This window comes from Haematobia irritans, chromosome 4 (genome assembly GCF_050003625.1).
Source record: "Haematobia irritans isolate KBUSLIRL chromosome 4, ASM5000362v1, whole genome shotgun sequence".
In the NCBI taxonomy this organism is placed as follows: Eukaryota; Metazoa; Arthropoda; class Insecta; order Diptera; family Muscidae; genus Haematobia; species Haematobia irritans.
The window spans coordinates 38,185,739-38,193,320 of NC_134400.1; positions in this window are offsets into that span (position 1 = coordinate 38,185,739).

Consider the following 7,582-nt stretch of genomic DNA (forward strand, 5'->3'; position numbering starts at 1 on the left):
ACTGATTCTATGGATCCGCTTTTTGTCTGACTTTATGACAGCTACCTCAGCCTTTCTTGGATTTACTTTTTCCCTCAAACTCCTCAGTACATCGGCACATGTCCGTCACGGAGTTCTATAACAACGGTGTTATATCGTTTTTTTTTATGCGTTTTAAGCGTGTTTTCTTCTCAGACTTCTCCTCTTTCCTTCCTGAGAAAACTATTTCTGGCGCTTTATTGCTCTCTGTAGGAGCCAGGGTGTCATTTGCCTTCTTCTTCACTTAGCTTGTTTCCGGAAGTTTGTAAAGTTGGGGTATCTAGGGTAAGATCCTGTTGCATCCTCTTCGGTATGTTATGTTATTTGCTCTTTCGTTCTCTGACGTCTTCAAGTTTCTTCGATAGCCGCCGATAACGTCAAGCAGTTCATAAATCTCGGAGACTCCTCTTTGAACATCCTTACTAATGTTCTTTTGCATTACTGCGTTTGTGGTAGTCTCATTTTTACTATGTACTCCTGTTTTGGCGAGCAGTGGTTCGGAAAAATCTTCGCGGAATCATTTACTTATCTGTCATCTCTGGATTTGTTCGGATTTTCGCGGTGTTTGGTACTCGATTCTGCAATAATACCACGAGGCGTATCTACTCCCGTATCTTCTTCATTTGTCGGGGAGTGCCGCATTTGTCGGCGAACGGAGTACCTTAGAGCTTCTTCCAATGATAGACTCTATTCTCTCGTCTGCTACATTGGTCCTTGGAAGCAGTGAGGTTCTCGCGAGGGTTCACCTTATTGGTACTAGTATTCAAAGTCAGATCGGGCGCTTCTGTGGATGTCATATCAACAGAACCAACATTGTCCTCTTAATGGGCGTTTCCCAAGCCCTGTCAGGGGTTCAAAGGGACGGGGGCAGTGGTGACATTAGCCGGAAAGCCATTTCCCTGAGATGCCATTCCCAGGTACTCAGGTAACAGAGTGCCACAACCGTCGGCTCCTTTCCATAGTTTCAAATCAAAGTCCATAGTCGTGATTCCATGTCGATACCATTTCATTAGGGGCTCCACGGGGGGGCATCACTCCTCTTACTGCACCTATCCTTAGAACACCCTTGTGGGAGGATGCCTACTTACTTAACTGGCGGTATCCGATCGCCATATCGCAAAGACGTCCTCAGATATACTTACCTTTTTATAGCATGTCCTCAATCCTCGCCTCTCTTAGATGGGGCTGCTTATTTTTCACAGCTATCCTAAGAGGTCTTCCAGCGATCTATAATCTGCTTTCCCCGATGGTAGCCTGAGCTCAATTAAATTTAATTTAATTCAATTTTTAATTTTTCTTGAAAATCGAATTTCTTAAATATTTGTTCTCCTGCCACGTCTACAATTGCCGGTACAAAGGTGAAGCTGAATGTGAAAAAGAATGAATGACTTTTGTTAGTATGACATGTCAACAACTTTTGTCTATAAACAGAGGGAAAAAAATGACAACGACATATGTACGTGTACACTGTACACTCACAACAGTCGTTCTTTATAAATCTGCTCACACATCCATAGATGAATTTTAATGTCCCTTCAGTTCTTGGGACTGGTCCCAAACCGGTCGATTCACCTGTCCTTTATAGCCGGTACAGGTCCTTTAACTGGTTAGGTGACCGGTGAAATTAACATGGGGTTGTCATAGGAAGGGTCAATTGACCCCCACATAGATACCTACAAACCAATCCTTTAGCCGGTTGTTTTCAACCCATCAATTAACCAGTTCAAATAGACATGTTAGAGAGACAGTTCTAAAAAACAAATTTTTCCACCAATTTTACTTCTTATTTCTATCAATGTTGTTTTTTACTTTTATTTGTCTTATTATCTAATTTTTACAATTTGAAAAACTTTTTCGCTCCGACCAGGTTTTGAACCTGGGTTTACCGGCAGCATAACAGAACGCCTTAACGCATTCAGCCACAAACGCCATTGAACACACAGCGTTGAAACGTCAATTTAAATGTTTGTGATATTGGTAGAAAATGAACAAATGTAGGGAAAATATAACTGAAAAAAAAATCTAAAAATAGATCTGTCCCTGTTATAGATGCAAAAGGGCCAGAAATGTGTTAATTAACCCTGTGATAGAGACTTTTGAACCGGTTAGGGGATGGGTTCATAGTGGTCTAGAGAAAAATGCATGAAGTGGCTACCAATTGGCTAAATACAACCAGTCCCATGACCGGTATAAAATTCCAATTGCTTGGAAAAAGGGGTCAATTGGCACCAAAAAAACTGAAGGGGTAACACCAAGAACATCGCTAGTGTTATGTGGATCCATTCGATTCGATTCGCTTCCATTTTATGTTTGTTTTTATACCCTCCACCATAGGGTGGGGGTATACTAACTTTGTCATTCCGTTTGTAACACATCGAAATATTGCTTTAAGACCCCATAAAGTTATATATTCTGGGTCGTGGTGAAATTCTGAGACGATCTAAGCATTTCCGTCCGTCCGCCTGTTGAAATCCCGCTAACTTCCGAACGAAACAAGCTACCGATTTGAAACTTGGTACAAGTAGTTGTTATTGATGTAGGTCGGATGGTATTGAAAATGGGCCATATCGGTCCACATTTACGTATAGCCCCCATATAAACGGACCCGCAAATTTGGCTTGCGGATCCTCTAAGAGATTCATCCGATCCGGCTGAAATTTGGTACATGGTGTTGGTATATGGTCTCTAACAACCATGCAAAAATTGGTCCACATCGGTACATAATTATATATAGCCCCCATATTAACCGATCGCCAGATTTGGCTTGCGGAGTCTCAAAGAGAAGCAAATTTCATCCGACCCGACTGAAATCTGGTACATGGTTTTCGTATATGGTATCTAATAACCATGCAGTAATTGGTCCACATCGGTCCATAATTATATGTAGCCCTCATATAAACCGATCCCCAGATTTGGCTTGCGGAGGAGCCTCTTGGAGGAGCAAATTTCATCCGATCCGGCTGAAATTTGGTACATGGTTTTGGTATATAGTATCTGATAACCATGCAGTAATTGGTCCACATCGGTCCATAATTATATGTAGCCCCCAGATAAACCGATCCCCAGATTTGGCTCTTGGAGGAACAAAATTCATCCGATCCGGTTGAAATTTGGTACGTGGTGTTAGTATATGGTCTCTAACAACCATACCAAAATTGGTCTATATCGGTGTATAGCTATATATATAGCCGATCCCAATCACACAAAAATTGGTCCATATCGGTTCATGATCATGGTTGCCACTCGAGGCAAAAATAATCTACCAAAACTTTATTTCCATAGAAAATTTGTCAAAATTTTATTTCTATAGAAAATTTTGTCAAAATTTTATTTCTATAGAAAATTTTGTCAAAATTTTATTTCTATCGAAAATATTGTTAAAATTTTATTTCTATAGAAAATTTTGTTAAAATTTCATTTCTATAGAAAATTTTGTCAAAACTTTTTTCTATAGAAAATTTTGTCAAAATTTTATTTCTATGGAAAATTTTGTTAAAATTTTATTTCTATAGGAAATTTTATTAATTTAATATATATCGCGTATGGACTTACTTACAATTTAGAAGACGGTGTTAGGAGGTTTTAAGATACCTTGCCATCGTCAAGCGTTACCGCACCCCAAGTATTCGATTGTCGATGGCAGTGTTTAGAAGAAGTTTCTACGCAATCCATGGTGGAGGGTACATAAGCTTCGGCCTGGCCGTACTTACGGCCGTATATACTTGTTTTTTTTTTTTTTTTTTTTGTTTTTGTAGTACAATCGTAAATTTATGCAATCCTGGATCAAAATTAAATTTACACTGGAAAAAAATGTGGACCTAATATTAAATTTTAAGAAAATTCTACCAAAAAACTACTACACAAAACAAACTTATTTTGTGAAAACTTTATTTCTATAGAAGCTTTTGTTAAAATTTTATTTCTATAGAAAATTTTGTCAAAATTTTATTTCTATAGAAAATTTTTTTCTTTTTTTCTATAGAAAATTTTCTGAAAATTTTATTCCTATAGAAAATGTTGTCAAAATTTTGTTAAAAGTTTATTTCTATAGAAAATTTTGTCAAAATTGGATTTCTATAGAAAATTTTGGTAAAATTGTATTTCTATAGAAAATCTGGTCAAAATTTTATTTCTATAAAAAAATTTGTCAAAATTTTATTTCTACAGAAAATCTTGTCAAAATTGGATTTTTTAGAAAATTTTGTAAAATTGTCTTTCTATAGAAAATTTTGTTAAAACTTTATTTCTATAGGAAATTTTTGTCAAAATGTTCTTTCTACAGAAAATTTTGTTAAAATTGTCTTTCTATGGAAAATTTTGTTAAAATTATATTTCTATAGAAAATGTTGTTAAAATTTTATTTCTATAGAAAATTTTGTCAAAAGTTTCTTCCTGCAGAAAATTTTGTTAAAATTGTATTTCTATAGAAAATTTTTTCAAAATTTTTTTCTTTTGAAAATTTTGTCAAAATTTGATTTCTCTATGAATTTTGTCAAAATTTTATTTCCATGGAAAATTTTGTCAAATATTTTTGTTAAAATTTTATTCCTATAGAAAATATGGTCAAATTTTCATTTCTATAGAAAATTTTATTTGTCAAAATTTTATTACTATAGAAAATTTTGTCACAATTTTATTTCTATAAAAAATTTTGTTAAAATTTTAGTTGTATAGAAAATTTTGTCAAGATATTATTTCTATAGGAAAATTTGTCAAAATTTTATTTCTATAGAAAATTTTGACAAAATTTTCTTTCTATAGAAATTTTGGTCAAATTTTATTTCTAAAAAAAATCGTGTCAAAATTTTATTTCTGTAGAAAATTTTGTCAAAATTATCTTTCTATTTATGAATTACCTTAAGTTAGAGAGGAATATTTTGTAAAATCTACCAAAACATTAAAAATTCTACCAATCTACCAAACAGTATAAAATCTAACATTTTTGGTAGAACTCTACCAATTGTGGCAACCGCACTCAGGAAGCAATTCTGGAAGTCTAAAATCAATATTTCTGGTATGTACTTTTTGGCAGATCAAAGTTATTATTTTGTAGAATTTTCATTGTTGGTTTAACATTGTTTTTTTTTTTTTGTCAAGTATATCCATATTTAATGGATCATTTTCCATAGAACTTCCTTAAAGGTCCGTTAATACATGAAATTTGTCTTTTCCAATCTAGAAAATTATCTCTCGCCAATCCTTATCAGCTTACACAAAAGCATTTTATGGAGCAATATCAGGTGTATTACAGATAACCTACTATTATACATGTATCTATGGATGTATGTGCGTGTGTGTAATTGTGTGTGTGTGTGTGGAACATGAGATCCTGTGTGATATTATGCCGCCTCTTATACATGTCTGGGCCATACACAAAAACCCATATGAAGAGGGTATTATGTGTTAGGGTGTCGTTGTTAAAAGATGTATGGGAATTCTTTGGGTCCCAAAGAGAAGGGGGTATCACAAGAGTGAGAGGGGTATTTTCTATATGTATGTGGACCGTAAATCCTCTTTTAACTAATTGCAATAAAATATCCTTTGGCAATTTTGTGTGCTTTAAGCCACATCATGCATTGACGCATACCATGTCGTATGACATGGTTGGCAGTATCATTCTCCCATGCTCTCTCGCTGCCTAATGGCCTGTATCGATGGCAAGTGGATGGTTGTGATGGTGATTGTGAAAGCAAAAACAATCATTGAAAATTTCAATTCATTCATCTACTACGATAAGGCTTGGGGCCAAATCTGGCAGGGTGACTGTATGGAATAGTGATGTGTATTTTACACTGCTGGTAAAAGGTGGTTCAACCATAGTGAGCGATATGAATTTATTTTCACCTCAAAAAAAATATTTTTTTTTTCAAAATTTTATTCCTATAGAAAATTTTACCAACATTTTACTACTACAGAAAACGTTATGAAAGTTTTATTTCTATAGAAAATTTTGTCGAAATTTTATTACTATAGAAAATGTTATGAACATTTTATTTCTATAGAAAATTTAGTCAAAATATTATTTTTCTAAAAAATATTGGCAAAATTTTATTTCTATAGAAAATTTTATCACATTTCTATTTCTATAAAAAATTTTTTTTCAAAATTGTATTTCTATAGAAGATTTTGTCAACATTTTATTTCTATAGAAAATTTTTTCAAAATTTTATTTCTATAGAAAATTTTGTCAAAATTTTATTTCTATAGGAAATTTTGTCAAAATTTTAATTCTATAGAAATTTTTGTCAAAATTTTATATCTATAGAAATTTTTGTCAAAATTTTATTTCATAGAAAAATTTGTCAAAATTTTATTTCTATAGAAAATTTGGTCAAAACTTTATTTCTATAGAAAATTTTGTCAAAACTTTATTTCTATAGAAAATTAAAAAAAATATATATTTCTATAGAATTTTTTTTTATATATTTATTTATTGCTTCTTCTAATCATACCGTAAATGTGTGATAAAAAGAGAAAAGTAGCATTGGCTGCTAAGGCCATCAGCTACAGAAAATTTTTTAAAAAGTTTATTTCTATAGAAAATTTAGTCTAATTTTTATTTCTATAGAAAATTTGTACAAATGCTAGTTCTCTAGAAAGTATTGTAAAAAAATTATTTCTATAGAAAATTTTGTCAAAATTTTATTCCTACTAAAAATTTTATTCCTATACAATATTTTGTCAAAATATTATTTCTATAGAAAATTTGGTCACCATTTTATTTTTATAGAAAATTTTGTCAAAACTTTATTTCTATAGAAAATGTTGTCACATTTTTATTTCTATACACAATTTTGTCTAATATTTATTTCTATAGAAAATCTTGTCAAAATTGTATTCCTACAGAAAATTTAAAAAAAAATATTTCTATAGAAAATTTTTTATTTATTTATTTATTGTTTATTTTAATCATACAGTACAGAGAAAAGTAGCATTGGTTGCTAAGGCCATCAGCTAGAGAAAATTGTTTAAAAATTTTATTTCTATAGAAAATTTTGTCTAATTTTTATTTCTATAGAAAATTTGTACAAACGCTAGTTCTCTAGAAAGTGTTGTCAAAATTTTATTTCTATAGAAAATGAAAATTTTGTCAAAATTTAATCCTATAGCAAATTAAAAAAACATATATTATAGAAAATTTTATAAAAATTATATGTCTATAGAAAATTTTTTATTTATATATTTATACTTCATTTTATTCATACAGTAAATGTATGATAAAAAGAGAAAAGTAGCATTGGTTGCTAAAAAAAAGTTTATTTCTATAGAAAAGTTTGTCTAATTTTTATTTCTATAGAAAATTTGTACAAATACTAGTTATCTAGAAAGTTTTGTAAAAAAATTATTTCTATAGAAAATTTTTTCAAAATTTTATTTCTATAGAAAATTTTGTCAAAACTTTATTTCTATAGAAAATTTTGTCACATTTTTATTTCTATAAAAATTTTGTCTAATATTTATTTCTATAGAAAATTTTGTCAACATTTGATTCCTATAGAAAATTAAAAAAAAAATATTTTATAGAAAATTTTGTAAAAATTATATTTCTATAGAAAATTTTTTA